General features: G+C 44.1%; 1 pseudogene; it reads left to right on the top strand.

Moving 5' to 3' along the window:
• Positions 1-4,201: 4,201 nt before the first annotated feature.
• On the top strand, positions 4,202-4,314 carry LOC123038373 (uncharacterized; annotated as a pseudogene).
• Positions 4,315-18,794: the final 14,480 nt, after the last annotated feature.

The following is an 18,794-nucleotide window of genomic DNA, read 5'->3' as shown; positions in this document are numbered from 1 at the left end:
CATCTAAACAACTTAGTTGATTTGTGTGATATGCAAAAGAAGAAATATGTGGATAATGATATTATTAAACTTAAGCTATTTCTGTTTTCTCTTAGGGATCGTGCTAAAGCTTGGTTTTCGTCTTTGCCTAAAAATAGTATTGATTCATGGAATAGGTGCAAAGATGCTTTTATCTCTAAGTATTTTCCTCCCGCTAAGATCATCTCTCTTAGAAACGATATTACGAATTTTAAGCAACTTGATCATGAACATGTTGCACAAGCTTGGGAGAGGATGAAATCAATGATACGTAATTGCCCATCTCATGGTTTGAACTTATGGATGATTATACAAAATTTTTATGCCGTATTGAATTTTGCTTCTAGAAATCTTTTAGATTCGGCCGCGAGAGGCACTTTTATGGAAATCACTTTAGGAGAAGCTACCAAACTCCTAGATAACATTATGGTTAATTATTCTCAGTGGCACACTGAAAGATTTACTAGTAAAAAGGTGCATATAATTGAAGAGATTAACGTTTTGAGTGGAAAGATGGATGAACTTATGAAATTGTTTGCTAATAAGAGATGCCTAGCTAGGGGCGTTAAACGACAGCGCTTGTTGGGAGGCAACCCAATTTTATTTTTGTTCCTTGCTTTTTGTTTCTGTTTAGTGATTAATGATTTATCTAGCCTCTATTTTGGTTGTGTTTTTGTGTGTGTTTAGTTAGTGTTTGTGCCAAGTAGAACCGTTGGGAAGACTTGGGGAAAGTCTTTTTGATCTTGCTATAAAAAACAGAAACTTTAGCGCTCACAAGAATTGCTGCCAGTTTTTATTGGAGAGTGCTATTTAGTTAATTCTTTTTGCAGATGATTAATACACAAATTCCTCACGTCGAGCAATTTATTTTAGAATTTTTGGGGTTCCAGAAGTTTGCGTTAGCTACAGATTACTACATACTGTTCTGTTTTTGACAAATTCTATTTTTCGTGTGTTGTTTGCTTGTTTTGATGAATCTATAGCTAGTAAAAGAGTTTATAAACCATAGAGAAGTTGGAATACAGTACGTTTAACACCAATATAAATAAAGAGTGAGTTCATTACAATACCTTGAAGTGGTGGTTTGTTTTCTTTTACTAACAGAGCTCACGAAGATTTTCTTTTAAGTTTTGTGTTGTGAAGTTTTCAAGTTTTGCGTAAAGATTTGATGGATTATGGAACAAGGAGTGGCATGAGCCTAAGCTTGGGGATGACCATGGAACCCCAAGGTAAAATACAAGGACACCAAAAAGCCTAAGCTTGGGGATTCCCCGGAAGGCATCCCCTCTTTCGTCTTCGTTCATCGGTAACTTTACTTGGAGCTATATTTTTATTCGCCACATGATATGTGTTTTGCTTGGAGCGTCTTGTATGATTTGAGTCTTTCCTTTTTAGTTTACCACAATCATCCTTGCTGCACACACCTTTTGAGAGAGATACATATGAATTGGAATTTATTAGAATACTCTATGTGCTTCACTTATATCTTTTAAGCTATATAGTTTTTGCTCTGGTGCTTCACTTATATCTTTTAGAGCACGGTGGTGGTTTTATTTTATAGAAATAATTGATCTCTCATGCTTCACTTATATTATTTTGAGAGTCCTTTAGAACAACATGGCAATTTGCTTTTAGGCATAATAAAAACTTTCTTATAAGTGCATTGAATACTAAGAGAAGTTTGATACTTGATGATTGTTTGGAGATATGGAGATAGTAATATCAAAGTTGTGCTAGTTGAGTAGTTGTGAATTTGAGGAATACTTGTGTTGAAGTTTGCAAGTCCCGTAGCATGCACGTATGGTAAACATTGTGTAACAAATTTGAAACATGAGGTGTTATTTGATTGTCTTCCTTATGAGTGGCGGTCGGGGACGAGCGATAGTCTTTTCCTACCAATCTATCCCCCCTAGGAGCATGCGCGTAATACTTGATTTTTGATGACTTGTAGATTTTTGCAATAAGTATGTGAGTTCTTTATGACTAATGTTGAGTCCATGGATTATACGCACTCTCACCCTTCCATCATTGCTGGCCTCTTCGGTACCGTGCATTGCCCTTTCTCACCTTAAGAGTTGGTGCCAACTTTGCCGGTGGATCCAAACCCCGTGATATGATACGCTATATCACACATAAACCTTCTTATATCTTCCTCAAAACAGCCACCATACCTACATATTATGGCATTTTCATAGCCATTCCGAGATATATTGCCATGCAACTTTCCACCGTTCCGTTTATTATGACACGCATCATCATTGTCAAATTGTTTTGCATGATCATGTAGTTGACATAGTATTTGTGGCAAAGCCACCGTTCATAATTTTTTCATACATGTCACTCTTGATTCATCGCAATCCCGGCACACCGCCGGAGGCATTCATATAGAGAAGCCACCGTAATACTTATGCTATCTTGAGAGAAGCCAGTAGTGAAACCTATGCCCCCCGGGTCTATTTTCCATCATACAAGTTTTCAATCTATTTTATTTTGCAATCTTTTACTTTCAATCTATATCATAAAATATCAAAAATATTTATCTTATTATCATTATCATCTCTATCAGATCTCACTCTTACAAGTGGCCGTGAAGGGATTGACAACCCTTTATCGCGTTGGTTGCGAGGTTATTATTTGTGTGTGTAGGTACGAGGTGACTCGTGCGTGGTCTCCTATTGGATCGATATATTGGTTCTCAAAAACTGAGGGAAATGCTTACGCTGCTTTACTGCACCACCCTTTTCTCTTCAAGGGAAAACCAACGCAGTGCTCAAGAGGTAGCAGCCGTCACGCTAAGCTCCGGCACGACGGAGTCCGCCACGACCACCTTCTTCTCCTCCAGATTCGCCGCCGCAGCGACCGACCCAGCGCGTGGGGATGCAGCACCTCCTGCACCTCCGACGAGGGCCTGGACGGCATCTGCCACGGTCTCCGCGCCCGTCTTCTTCAGATCTCCGTCTGCGACGACGGCTTCCCCACGACCTTGCTCCATCCGAGCAAGAAGCAAGCAGGAGGAGAGAGGGAGGCGGTGGTGGTGAGCGAGCAGCTGGGGTGGTCGATGAGGAAGACGATGAGGCAGAGGAGAGAGGAGGGAGAGGGAGGCGATTTGGGGGAAATGGGGTGGGCGATGCGGTCGGTGCCCGTTCCCCTCCTCTTATACTCGGGGCCTTTTTTTGGAAATTATCCACGCACACGACCGCGGGGAAACGGAACCGCCAGCGTATAATACATGTACACGCCCGGCATACAACAGTACACGGGCCAGCGCGGGCTCGTACAGGGCTCTACGACTGGTCTACGCGTGCTCTACGCCCACCTGAAATGACCATCATGCCCCTCGTTACGAACCGCCATCGACGCATCTGGACTGTCCTTGTGTTTTTCCCACTCACGTTCAGATCCGGGGGGAGCACCGGAGGAGAAACGAAGCTCAGCGAACAACATTTCAGAACGAAAAAAGGTCAGCTAGCAGCATGGTCTATCGACGGGCTTGATAATGGCTTAACGTTTAGCGTGCACACATGTTTCTATATGTGCAATTGCTTAGGTCATTAGTCTGAATAATTGAGATCGGTACAACTAAACCGACCGAATAATCATGTAGCCAAAGTCTACGCACTGGGAATCTTTTCTCAACGCTTGTGCTCCTCGCGTATCGTTCGGCTTAGGGCACATGATATCTGCGTGGCTAGATAAGCTAAGCACCTGCATGAACTGCAACTTAAAAAAAAAACTGCTTGACGTGTGTCTCTGGTTGTGGGGTCGTTCCTAGCGCTTGTGTAGCTTCGTACCGGCCAGCGATATTGCTCCATGCTAGGCCACAACACGCCACTGTGCCTGCTTGAGTAGCATAAACGGAGTACATAGTTGCAAAATGAGTGCACGCCCATACTAATTATTTTGATTTTTTATTGAGAAAAACTAACTAATTTGATTAGTCAGCGTTTCAGCTGATCCTGTCGATATAATTCCGCCTTTAGAAAAAATCCACGGCTGCTTTGTTTGGGCCATTGGAGTCACTCCTCTATCCTCTGGCCTGTGGGCTTTTGCTGGTGCGGTGGAGGAGGCAGCAGAAGAAGCGAAACGAGGCGGAGCCAGCTGTTTTGATTAGTCCCATCTCGCTTGGCCAGGGGAGGGAGCTGGGCTATATAAGAGGATGTGGTGCGACAGGCGGAAGGCACGCAGCTGCGTGGTGAGCACATAGCGAACTATTCTTTCGCCTTTTACTAAAAAAAAAACTGTGTGAACGTCACACTAAGCAGTATACCTTAATTTTTTAAAGGTTGTCTTTTTCCTGTGAGAAGGCCCCATCAAATCTGAATTTTAAAGTATTTGGTGGTCCTTGGTCAAAATGCCTGAAAAAATGGTTTGATTTTGTGATGGCTGGTAACCAGCTACGGTCAGTGCATTTGCAAAAAAAAAAAAAGAAGCTACGGTCAGTGGACTCGTTGTATATACTCCCTGGTTCTTTGTCTGGGCAGTCACTGGAGACTGCCAACGACCGGAGCAGGAAGGACCGGGAGTGGTATCGCTGAACATCCCGTGGGCCTTGTCACTTACAAGGCCCAAACATGCAAAGCTAGACAGAGCGAGTGAGTATAAATCAAAATGTTTCTAAAAAAAGAGGTATAAAAGAAGAAGAAACTAACCTCGACAGCTGTAGCCGAGTCTCTTCCACACACGAACGTGCGTGAGCTGAGCGAGGTGAATTTCGCATGAGGCTACGCTGCCTTCTCCTTAACACATTTCACATGTGGCCCTCGTTAAACGTTGAGTCATGGCGAGGCAGTGAACCTTTTGTCCATGCGAGCAAATGTCGCGGTGAAATCAAGAAGACGCGTGTTGACCTCGTTCGCGATTGCGGGAAACAAATGTCGGGGTCGGGCGAGAGATTCCGTCAAATTCCTTTAGTTAGCCCATTAACATCCTTCCATCCCTGATGTCTGATGAGATGCCAAAGGATAAACTTGTCCCGAAAAGAAAAACAAGACGCTGAGGATAATGAAATGAGAAGCGCTGGGTCGCTGTCCTTTGCTTGCTTCATGAGAATGGAACGCGGTTGCTGATGGAGGCCGGTCACATTACTTATAGTACATAATGCTCGCGGTGTTAGACGTAAGACGGAACGGTTTGGTTGATTTGTGCGCGGTGCCGACGTACGTCCGGGCGGTCGATCGATAGCTACATCCATCGGTAGGCTGGGGGGTTAGCGATCAGCTTCAAGCATGGAGAGCTTCCAATAATTGGACATTTCATCTTTGGCGGTCGATTGGCCATCTCATCATCCTTGTAAACCACATGCAGTATGCAGACTCTCGATGCCCTCAAGCCAGGAGAATATAATACCAGCAGCTACTAGTACCATATACTTCCTCCGTCCCAAATTTTTTGTCTTCGATTTATCTAGATACGGATGTATCTAATACTAAAATGTGAATAGATACATCCGTATGTAGACAAATCTAAGACAAGAATTTTGGGACGGAGGGAGTAGTACGATCTGTAGACAAGGATATATAGCATCCTGCTACAAACAACTCTTACCGAATCAACGATGATCGTAACAATGCATCCAAAATCTCACAGGAAATGAATTTTCTATGCGAGTCGCCTCCCCAAGAAAGAGAAATATTGGAAGCTTATGGAACTTCACATGTCACTAGGATATCACTGCCCCCCAAATCCAAATGCGTACTGCACGCAGCGATTAGTCTACGGATCGAATAAAGAAGGGGCTCCTAATCGTTGATTAATGCGGCTAAACAGCTGGACTCGTCGTTGGACAAGCTGGAGCCTCTTGATCCCTACGTACACACGCCATTCTTAATGCTCAATCATGCTCTTATACCACATGCAGTTGCTTGCTTTCAGTTGTTGTCAGTGGTGGTGGTGATTAACTATACTCGTGCGCCCAATAGAACAGTTCATGGAGAGGGCAGGCCAATGGCTCAATCCAATCTACATCCCCCTCTCTTGCCTGCCTACTCATCCGGGATTTCTTTGTGTTCTTTTGTGTATTATCAAGTCAAAGGCGTTAGAGGTGTACTTTTAACATAACATCACAAACTAATACTCCCTCCGTAAAATAATATAAGAGTGTTTAGATCACTACTACTTTAGTAATCTAAACACTTTTATATTAGTTTACGGAGGGAGTACTATTCTTGCTTCTTGGGGATGATGCATAGATCAGCGTCAAGATCTTGGAACAGTGGCCTGGAGTTGAATGCCGGGGCTGCCTTTCCCAGCTGTCCCGTGTAGAGGTGGTGCCTGCTGATTATTGCTTGATCTGGATCGATCTGTGCAAATAATTGTGTGCACTCACTAAACTAGTAGGTCATAGAGACATGTTAGATCGTTTCATTCTTGAAAGAATGTAAGATATAGCTGAAGAAAGTCAAAATCTGTCCGGTTATGCATTGGGTTTCACCGATGAAATCGTACATGCCTCCCCAAAATATATATCAAATGTGTTGGTAGTGCTTGTGTTTAGCTTTGAGGTGGAGCTGATCTTTCTTTCTTTTGCCATGACGCCCACAAATGTCATTCCATGATGAAACTTTACAAGCACTCAAAATATTTATCAAAATTTGCCACACAAAAAATCTATTGTTTTTACTATTAGCTCATTTAAGCTCGTGAGCGGAAGAGCATCTTTTGTACCCTGCAGCAAACAACGTCTCAGTTTTCCCCAGACTCAGGAAACACATGTCCTCGTTCAGAAGATCAGATCCCGGTGAACTTTTATTTACAGGGATGCAACGTGATATCCAGCTAGCGTGCGGCCAGAGCATCTGCACGACTGCAGCACCACGTACAGTACGCCGCCGGTCAGTCGTACGGTTGTACATTCAAGTACTACGGGTGGGTACGGTGTCCTTTGACTTCTTCTCCCTGTCCTTTGCGTTTGGATCCAATATACCAGCCCGGATCTGCTAGCTGTTCTCTTCTGCGTGCATGTGCTCACAGGCTCAAACTCATCATGGTCGGTTCTGCTTTGCTGCAAGAGTTGCCACACATTTGCCTCTTGGGTTTTGACCACCGCGCGCACACGTCAACTTCCTGACCTTGCATACACACCTAGTACCTTACTTGGAATGTTTTGAACTGAAAAAAACTGCTGATAAGAGCATCTCGACACTGACCCGCAAATCAGACAGTGTATCCGTCCGCAGATAGGGAGAGACCAGTCCATAGACACGGATGTGAGAGGCGGTCATCGAAAGCTATCCACATACATTTCAAATAGAATCTAAAATTACCGGACGAATTACACGCAAACCGGATGGTTTTCATTGAAATCAGACAAAAACATTTACATTTCGAAAATATTTTAACTAAACAGTACTGGACAAGGCTAAACGTATTCTAATGTCAGCCGTACCGGATCTCCATTTCCACGACATGTCTTCCCCATGTCCTGCAGGCCGCTCGTTTGATTGCGCGGAGCCATGGATAGATATGCTTCAGAGAGAGTGGAAGACATTGCAAAATCTCGTCTACTTTCCGACGTTTCACTTCTGACACGTAAAATTGTTTTTCGTCATGGAAAATACCATGTGACATTTTCCGGCCTTCACCCCCATTGTCACTGAAGCGCCGCCACAAAAAATAAAATCTTGACACTACCACTTCCTTCGTCATTCAAGATTGTGTCTTAGGCGATGAACCCAAATTTGTCACCTATGTGCATTTTCGTTGACGGCCGTGAATGTCACCTATGATAGGCTAATCTGTCGCCTAAGATCGTTTTGGTGACGATATTCCATGTGGGTCCACCATGAGTATTATCACCAACGGCCCCGTCGGCAATAAGTCGGCATCGGTTTTGACTAGTCAACACTGCTGACATATGGGCCGAGAAGATGCTGACCTAGCTACTTACATGTGGGACCAAGCATTGTTTTTCTCGGACGATGTGTCATTTGACCGGTCAAGGATTGACATGTGAGCCTATTGCAGTGCTGACATGGATGCTGGCAAGCAGGTCTATACGTGGGCGACGTGGATTCTTACTTATGGGTCCATACGATTCTGACAACGTGCATAACCGTCACAGTATTTAGGCACGGCCAATTTGTATTATATTGCAAAATTGTAATATTTGAATTTTTATATGAATTTGTGCAAAATTCAAATTTGAATGTGAATTGAGCTCTCGCTGCTGCTTTTATTAAACTACAAACTTGACAGTTGTCAAACAGATTGTCTGAGACATTACAATAACCAACCATGGGGTAGACCGCTGTATAAAATTAGACACATGACTTAGTTTCATTGCTCAGATGTACTCATCGGATCCTGGCGATGAACTTTAGCATTCCATCAATATAATCAAGCCTCTTTTTGAGAGTCCAGGTTTTCTCTTCCTTCACATTCTTGACCAGTTCAGATTCTTCATGTTGCTCTACAAGGGCAGTGTTCATAGATTCAAGACTACATACTGATACGTCTCCAATGTATCTATTTTTTCTCATACTTTTTCTCTTGTTTTGGACTCTAATTTGTATAATTTGAATGAAATTAACCCTGAATTGACGTTGTTTTCAGCATAACTACCATGGTGTTGTTTTTGTGCAGAAATAAAAGTTCTCGGAATGTAACGAAACTTTTTGAGGATTTTTATACCAATAATAAGAATTTCTGGAGCCAAGACCCACCGGAGAGGGGCCCCTGGGTGGGCACAACCCACCAGGGCGCGCCCCCCTCTCCTGGCGCGCCCAGGTGGGTTGTACCCACCTGGTGGCCCCACTGACGACCCCCTGATACTATAAATTCACATATTTCCAGAAAAAATAAGGAGAAAGAATTATCGCGATCCACGAGACGGAGCCGCCGCCAGGCCCTGTTCTTCCTCGGGAGGGCATATCTGGAGTCCGTTTGGGGCTCCGGTGAGTGGGATCTTCGATCTTCGTCATCACCAACCTATCTCCATCGCCAATTCCATGATGCTCCCCACCGAGAGTGACTAATTCCTTCGTAGGCTCGCTGGTCGGTGAGGAGTTGGATGAGATTCATCATGTAATCGAGTTAGTTTTGTTAGGGCTTGATCCCTAGTATCCACTATGTTCTTAGATTGATGTTGCTATGACTTTGCCATGCTTAATGCTTGTCACTTTGGGCCCGGGTGCCATTATTTCAGATCTGAACTGTTTATGAATTCATCATTATATCCATATTTTAGATCCGATCTTGCAAGTTATAGTCACCTACTACGGTTATGATCCGGCAACCCCGGAGTGACAACAACCGGGCCCACTCCCGGTGATGGCCGTAGTTTGAGGAGTTCATGTATTCACTATGTGTTAATGCTTTGTTCCGGTTCTCTATTAAAAGGATGCCTTAATATCCCTTAGTTTCCAATATGGACTCCGCTGCCATGGGAGGGTAGGACAAAATATGTCATGCAAGTTCTTTTAATAAAGCACGCATGACTATTTACGGAATACATGCCTACATTATATCGATGAACTGGAGCTAGTGCCGTATCGCCCTAGGTTATAACTGTCTCATGATGAATATCATCCAACAAGTCACCGATCCAATGCCTACGAACTTTTCCATATTGTTTCTGTTAAGTTACTACTGCTATCATCACTGGTACACTTGCTACAAAATTACTGCTATCACTGTTACTGTTACTATTACTGCTATCACTACTATCAAAACTATCAAACTACTTTGCTACTGATCACTTTGCTGCAGATAATTAATCTCCAGGTGTGGCTAAATTGACAAGTCAGCTGCTAATACCTTCAAATATTCTTCGGTTCCACTTGTGTCGAATCTATAAATTTGGGTTGAATAGTCTACCCTCGAAAACTGTTGTGATCCCCTATACTTGTGGGTTATCACATACCTCCCAAGTTGTCTCCGGTTTATGGGAGAAAATGCTCCAGACCGCCGAACTGAGCGATGCAGGATCACGTTGGATGATAAAACACGTCCGGACCGTGCATTCCGGATGGTTGCGGTCGGTTTGAAGGTCGGAGTTGAAGATTTCGTAATAATCACTAGCTACAAATCAAACCTTTTTAAATCTAGGACGTCTGCCCTATGGCCGAGAAAATATAAATGAATGTGTGTGCAATGCGGATAATGAGAGTACCAACAACTATGGTTACCTATGTTGGGGAACGTTGCATGGGAAACAAATATTTTCCTACACCCACCAAGATCAATCTCGAAGATGCACATATATGAGAGGATAGATTGGATCTACATACCCTTGTAGATCGCTAAGTGGAAGCGTTAAGAAACGTGATTGTTGTAGTCGAACGTCTTCACGATCAAATCACGATCCGTCCACGAACTCCCGATCAAGTGTCAAACGGAAGGCACCTCCGAGTTTAGCACACGTGTGGCTCGGCGGCGTACTCAACTTCTTGATCCAGCAAGCGAGAGAGAGGGGGTAGATGAGATTGGAACCAACACAACGATGGTGGTGGTGGTGGCAGCGGAATTCCGGCAGGGCTTCGCCAAGCGCGCATATGTAAAACGTGGGAGGAGTTGGGAGAGGTAACGGGCAAGGGTCGAAGGGTGGCTGCCCCCAACACCTCCCCACCTTTATATAGGCTTGGAGGGGGCTGGTGGCCTGCCCTCCAAGGTCCTAGGGTTGTTGGCCAAAGGGGGAGGAAGGAAATCCCACCTTTCCTTCCCCACCGATCGCTATCCCCCTTTTTATGGATCCTGATCTTAGCCCTAAAGGAAATATGACCTAGAGGCAATAATAAAGTTGTTATTTATATTTCCTTATATCATGATAAATGTTTATTATTCATGCTAGAATTGTATTAACCGGAAACTTAGTACATGTGTGAATACATAGACGAACAGAGTGTCACTAGTATGCCTCTACTTGACTAGCTCGTTAATCAAAGATGGTTAAGTTTCCTAACCATAGACATGAGTTGTCATTTGATGAACATGATCACATAATTAGAGAATGATGTGATTGACTTGACCCATCCGTTAGCTTAGCACTATGATTGTTTAGTTTATTACTATTGCTTTCTCCATAACTTATACATGTTCCTATGACTATGAGATTATGCAACTCCCGAATACCGGAGGAACACTTAGTGTGCTATCAAATGTCACAACGTAACTGGGTGAATATAAAGATGCTCTATAGGTGTCTCTGATGGTGTTTGTTGAGTTGGCATAGATCAAGATTAGGATTTGTCACTCCGTGTATCGGAGAGGTATCTTTGGGCCCTCTCAGTAATGCACATCACTATAAGCCTTGCAAGCAATGTGACTAATGAGTTAGTTGTGGGATGATGCATTGCGGAATGAGTAAACAGACTTGCTGGTAACGAGATTGAACTAGGTATTGAGATACCGACGATCGAATCTCGGGCAAGTAACATACCGATGACAAAGGGAACAACTTATGTTGTTATGCGGTTTGATTGATAAAGATCTCCATAGAATATGTGGGAGCCAATATGAACATCCAGGTTCCGCTATTGCTTATTGAGCGGAGATGAGTCTCGGTCATGTCTACATAGTTCTCGAACCCGTAGGGTCCGCACGCTTAACGTTCAATGACAATCGATATTATGAGTTTATGTGTTTTGATGTACCGAAGGTAGTTCAGAGTCCCGGATGTGATCAAAGACATGACGAGGAGTCTCGAAATGGTTGAGACATAAATATCGATATATTGGAAGGCTATGTTTGGACATCGGAATGGTTCCAGATGAGTTCGGGCATTTACCGGAGTACTCGGGGGTTACCGAAACCTCCCGGGGAGTCAATGGGCCTTATTGGGCCTTAGTGGGAGAGAGGAGGAGGCGGCCAGGTGGAGGGCGCCCCCCAAGCCCAATCTGAATTGGGTGCCCCCCCTTTCCATCCCTCTCTCTCCCTCTTCCTTCTTCTCCTACTCCAACTAGGGAAGGGGGGAAACCTACTCCTACTGGGAGTAGCACTCACCCCTTGGGTGCACCATAGAGAGGGTCGGCCCTCCCCTGCTCCCCTCCTTTATATACGGGGGAAGGGGTGTTGGGGAACATAGTAATTTCAAAAAAAAATTACGCACACGCAAGATCCATCTAGGTGATGCATAGCAACAAGAGGGGAGAGTATTGTCCACGTACCCTCGTAGACCGTAAGCGGAAGCATTATGACAACGCGGTTGATGTAGTCATACGTCTTCACGATCCGACCGATCCTAGTACCGAAGATACGTCACCTCCGTGATCTGCACACGTTCAGCTCAGTGACATCCCATGAACTCTAGATCCACCTGAGGTCGAGGGAGAGTTGCGTCAGCACGACGGCGTGTTGATGGTGATGATGAAGCTACTGGCGCAAGGCTTCGCCTAAGCACTGCTACGATATGACCGGGGTGGAAATCTGTGGAGGGGGGCACGGGACACGGCTAAGATCAACTTTGATGTGTTCTAGGGTGCCCCCTCCCCACGTATATAAATTAGGGAGGGGGAGGCCGGCCGACCCTTTAGGCGCGCCAAGGGGGGAGGAGTCCTACTCCTAGTAGGAGTAGGACTCCCCCCTTTCCTAGTCCCACTAGGAAAAGAAGGAAGAGGGAGAAGGATAAAGGAAAGGGAGGCCGTCCCCCCACCCAATTCATATTGGGCTTGGGGGGCTCCACTTGTCTGCCTTCTCTTCTCTCCCACTAAGGCCCAATAAGGCCCATTGACTCCCCGGGGGGTTTTGGTAACCCCCGGTACTTCGGTAATTGCCCGAACTCACCCGGAACCATTCCGATGTCCAAACATAGCCTTCCAATATATCGATCTTTATGTCTCGACCATTTCGAGACTCCTCGTCATGTCCGTAATCATATCCGGGACTCCTAACTACCTTCGGTACATCAAAACACATAAACTCATAATACCGATCGTCATCGAACGTTAAGCGTGCGGACCCTACGGGTTCAAGAACTATGTAGACATGACTGAGACTCGTCACTGATCAATAACCTATAGTGGAACCTAGATGCTCATATTGGTTCCTACATATTCTACGAAGATCTTTATCGGTCAAACCGCATAACAACATACGTTGTTCCCTTTGTCATCGGTATGTTACTTGCCCGAGATTCGATCGTCGGTATCTCAATACCTAGTTCAATCTCATTACCGGCAAGTCTCTTTACTCGTTCCGTAATGCAACATCCCGTAACTAACTCATTAGTCACATTGCTTGCAAGGCTTATAGTGACGTGCATTACAGAGAGGGCCCAGAGATACCTCTCCGATACACGGAGTGACAAATCCTAATCTCGATCTATGCCAACTCAACAAACACCATTGGAGACACCTATAGAGCATCTTTATAGTCACCCAGTTATGTTGTGATGTTTGATAGCACACTAAGTGTTCCTCTGGTACTCGGGAGTTGCATAATCTCATAGTCATAGGAACATGCATAAGTTATGGAGAAAGCAATAGCAACAAACTAAACGATCATCGTGCTAAGCTAACATATGGGTCAAGTCAATCACATCATTCTCTAATGATGTGATCCCATTCATTAAATGACAACTCTTTGTCCATGGCTAGGAAACTTAACCATCTTTGATTAATAAGCTAATCAAGTAGAGGCATACTAGTGACACTCAGTTTGTCTATGTATTCACACATGTACTAAGTTTCCGGTTAATACAATTCTAGCATGAATAATAAACATTTATCATGATATAAGGAAATATAAATAACAACTTTATTATTGCCTCTAGGGCATATTTCCTTCAGTCTCCCACTTGCACTAGAGTCAATAATCTACTTCACATCGTCATGTGATTTAACACCAAAAGTTCACATCTTTATGTGATTAGTTCACATCTCGATGTGACTAATACCCAAAGGGTTTACTAGAGTCAATAATCTAGTTCACATCGCCATGTGATTAACACCCAAAGAGTGATCATGTTTTGCTTCTGAGAGAAATTTAGTCAATGGGTCTGCCACATTCAGAGCCGTATGTATTTTGAAAATTTTTCTATGTCTACAATGCTCTGCACGGAGCTACTCTAGCTAATTGCTTCCACTTTCAATATGTATCCAGATTGAGACTCAGAGTCATCCAGATCAGTGTCAAAACTTGCATCAATGTAACTCTTTACGATGAACTTTTTGTCACCTCCATAATTGATAAACATATCCTTATTCCACTAAGGATAATTTTGACCGATGTCCAGTGATCCACTCCTGGATCACTATTGTACCCTCTTTCCAAACTCTTGGTGGGGTACACAATAGGTTTGGTACACAGCATAGCATACTTTATAGAACCTATGGCTGAGACATAGGGAATGCCTTTTTATTCTCTTTCTATTTTCTGTCGTGGTCCGATTTTGAGTCTTACTCAATTTCACACCTTGTAACACAGGCAAGAACCCTTTCTTTGCTTGATCCATTTTGAACTTCTTCAAAACTTTATCAAGGTATGTGCTTTGTGAAAGTCCAATTAAGCGTCTTGATCTATCTTTATAGATCTTGATACCCAATATATAAGTAGCTTCACCGAGTTCTTTCATTGAAAAATTCTTATTCAAGTATCCTTTTATGCTATTCAGAAATTCAGTATCATTTCCGATCAACAATATGTCATCTACATATAATATCAGAAATGCTACAGAGCTCCCACTCACTTTCTTATAAATACAGGCTTCTCCAAAAGTCTGTATAAAACCATATGCTTTGATCACACAATCAAAGCGTATATTCCAACTCCGAGAGGCTTGCACTAGTCCATAAATGGATCGCTGGAGCTTGCACTAGTCCATAAATGGATCGCTGGAGCTTTCACACTTTGTTAGCACCTTTTGGATCGACAAAACCTTCTGGTTGCATCATATACAACTCTTCTTTAAGATATCCATTAAGGAATGCAGTTTTGACATCCATTTGCCAAATTTCATAATCATAAAATGTGGCAATTGCTAACATGATTCAGACGGACTTAAGCATCGCTACAGGTGAGACGGTCTCATCGTAGTCAACTCCTTGAACTTGTCGAAAACCTTTTGCAACAAGTCGAGCTTTGTAGACGGTAACATTACCGTCATCTTCAGCCTTCTTCTTGAAGATCCATTTATTCTCTATGGCTTTCCGATCATCGGGCAAGTCAACCAAAGTCGACACTTTGTTCTCATACATGGATCCCATCTCTGATTTCATGGCCTCAAGCCATTTTGCGGAATCTGGGCTCATCATCACTTCCTCATAGTTCATAGGTTTGTCATGGTCAAGTAACATGACCAACAGAACAGGATTATCGTACCACTCGGGTGCAGATCTTACTCTAGTTGACCTACGAGGTTCGGTAGTAACTTGATCAGAAGTTTCATGATCATCATCATTAGCTCCCTCACTTACTGGTGTAGGAATCACTGGAACTGATTTCTGTGATGAACTACTTTCCAATAAGGGAGCAGGTACAGTTACCTCATCAAGTTCTACTTTCCCCCCACTCACTTCTTTCGAGAGAAACTTCTTCTCTAGAAAGGATTCATTCTTAGCAACGAATATCTTGCCTTCGGATCTGTGATAGAAGGTGTACCCAACAGTCTCCTTTGGGTATCCTATGAAGACACATTTCTCCGATTTGGGTTCGAGCTTATCAGGTTGAAGCTTTTTCACATAAGAATCACAACCCCAAACTTTAAGAAACAACAACTTGGGTTTCTTGCCAAACCACAATTCATAAGGTGTCGTCTCAACGGATTTTGATGGTACCCTATTTAACGTGAAAGTAGCCGTCTCTAAAGCATAACCCCAAAACGATAGCGGTAAATCAGCAAGAGACATCATAGGTCGCACCATATTTAATAAAGTGCGGTTACGACGTTCGGACACACCATTATGCTGTGGTGTTCCAGGTGGCGTGAGTTGCGAAACTATTCCACATTGTTTCAAATGAAGACTAAACTCATAACTCAAATATTCACCTCCACGATCAGATCGTAGAAATTTAATTTTCTTGTTACGATGATTTTCCACTTCACTCTGAAATTCTTTGAACTTTTCAAATGTTTCAGACTTATGTTTCATCAAGTAGATATACCCATATCTGCTCAAATCATCTGTGAAGGTAAGAAAATAACGATACCCGCCACGAGCATCAACACTCATCGGACCACATACATCAGTATGTATTATTTCCAATAAGTCTGTTGCTCGTTCTATTGTTCCGGAGAACGGAGTCTTTGTCATCTTGCCAATGAGGCATGGTTCGCAAGCATCAAGTGATTCATAATCAAGTGATTCCAAAAGCCCATCAGCATGGAGTTTCTTCATGCGCTTTACACCAATATGACCTAAACGGCAGTGCCACAAATAAGTTACACTATCATTATTAAACTTATATCTTTTGGCTTCAATACTATGAACATGTGTATCACTACTATCAAGATTTAGTAAAAATAGACCACTCATCAAGGGTGCATGACCATAAAAGATATTACTCATAAATAGAACAACCATTATTCTCTGATTTAAATGAATAACTATCTCGCATCAAACAAGATCCAGATATAATTTTCATGCTCAACGCTGGCACCAAATAACAATTATTTAGGTCTAAAACTAACCCCGAAGGTAGATGTAGAGGTAGCGTGCCGACGACGATCACATCGACTTTGGAACCATTTCCCACGTGCATCGTCACCTCGTCCTTAGCTAATTTTCGCTTAATCTGTAGCCCCTGTTTCGAGTTGCAAATATTACCAACAGAACCAGTATCAAATACCCAGGCGCTACTGTGAGCATTAGTAAGGTACACATCAATAATATGTATATCAAATATACCTTTCACTTTGCCATCCTTCTTCTCCGCCAAATACTTGGGGCAGTTTCGCTTCCAGTGACCAGTCCCTTTGCAATAGAAGCACTCAGTCTCAGGCTTAGGTCCAGACTTGGGCTTCTTCACTTGAGCAGCAACTTGCTTGCCATTTTTCTTGAAGTTCCCCTTCTTCCCTTTACACTTTTTCTTTAAACTGGTGGTCTTGTTGACCATCAACACTTGATGGTCCTTCTTGATTTCTACCTCCGCAGCCTTTAGCATTGCGAAGAGCTCGGGAATCGTCTTATGCATCCCTTGCATATTATAGTTCATCACGAAGCTCTTGTAGCATGGTGGGAGTGATTGAAGAACTCTGTCAATGACACTATTGTCGGTGTCAAAACCGGCGGATCTCGGGTAGGGGGTCCCTAACTGTGCGTCTAAGGCGGATGGTAATAGGAGGCAGGGGACACGATGTTTACCCAGGTTTGGGCCCTCTTGATGGAGGTAATACCCTACGTCTTGCTTGATTGTTCTTGATGATATGAGTATTACAAGAGTTGGTCCACCACGAGATCGTAGAGGCTAAACCCTAGAAGCTAGCCTATGGTATGATTGTCTGTCATCCTACGGACTAAACCCTCCGGTTTATATAGACACGGAGGGGGCTAGTGTTACACAGAGTCGGTTACAAGGGAGGAGATCTACATATCCGTATTGCCTAGCTTGCCTTCCATGCCAAGGAAAGTCCCATCCGGACACGGGACGAAGTCTTCAATCTTGTATCTTCATAGTCAAACAGTCCGGCCAAAGGATATATTCCGGCTGTCCGGAGACCCCCTAATCCAGGACTCCCTCAGTAGCCCCTGAACCAGGCTTCAATGACGATGAGTCCGGTGCGCAGTATTGTCTTCGGCATTGCAAGGCGGGTTCCTCCTCCTAATACTCCATAGAAGATTTTGAACACCAGAATAGTGTCTGACTCTGCAAAACAAGTTCCATATACTACCGTAGAGAGAATAATATTTTCACAAATCTAATCTGCTGACGCGTTCTGACAACACGACATCATGTCATGGCTCGGTCATTATTCGAACCGTTTTTCTCAACCAGCACCGTGCATAACATGGGGTGGTTTTCTTGACACGTCTTGTCAAAGCAGAGATCGTGTCCCCCATATTACGGGATTCTCATCAATACGGACGTGGGTAACCCAACCGCGCCATCAACTATGGCGCCTGGGGAATAAGCGGTTTTACCAGGCAAGTGGGGAGACGCATCGCCTCTTTTGCCCTTATAAAGGGACAAGGATTTACCCCCTTTTACCCACGCCTTCTACCTCCTCGCTTATCCATTCTCACGCACTTGAGCTCCAGCGCCCAAGCTTGCGTTCTTCTTCTCAAACCACTCCAAGCATGTCTGGAGCAGGAGGCAAGTGGATGGTCTCCTCTGTCACGGAGGAGAACATCTCAAAGTTACGGGTAGCCGGATACCTGGCTGCGGATATCGCGCACCGGCTGCCAGACGCAGGGCAGATCGTCCCTATGCCATCCCATGAGAGGGTAGTTTTTCTTACCCATTTCGTCCGCGGACTGGGATTTCCCCTCCACCCATTTGTCCGCGGGCTCATGTTTTACTACGGGCTGGATTTTCATGATCTGGCCCCCAATTTCATCCTCAACATCTCGGCGTTTTTTATCGTGTGCGAGGCCTTCCTCCACATCAGGCCCCACTTTGGCCTATGGCTGAAAACCTTCAATGTTAAACCGAAGGAGGTGGGTGGCCAGCAAGCAGAGTGTGGAGGCGCCATGGTGGGCAAGATTCCTAATGTCACCTGGCTCGAGGGCACCTATGTGGATACCATAAAGGGGTGGCAATCGGGGTGGTTCTACATCACCGAGCCGCGTGACTCCAACTGGGTGGCAGCCCCCAAATTTCGATCCGGAATCCCCATGCGGCTCACCTCCTGGAAAGAGAAGGGTCTGTCCTGGGGTTCTTTGGTAGAGCTGACCGGACTCCAGACC

This window comes from Triticum aestivum, chromosome 2A, assembly GCF_018294505.1.
Source record: "Triticum aestivum cultivar Chinese Spring chromosome 2A, IWGSC CS RefSeq v2.1, whole genome shotgun sequence".
Classification (NCBI taxonomy): domain Eukaryota; kingdom Viridiplantae; phylum Streptophyta; class Magnoliopsida; order Poales; family Poaceae; genus Triticum; species Triticum aestivum.
Note: the sequence above shows the minus strand (reverse complement) of the source record. Positions and strands in the feature narration are given on the sequence as shown.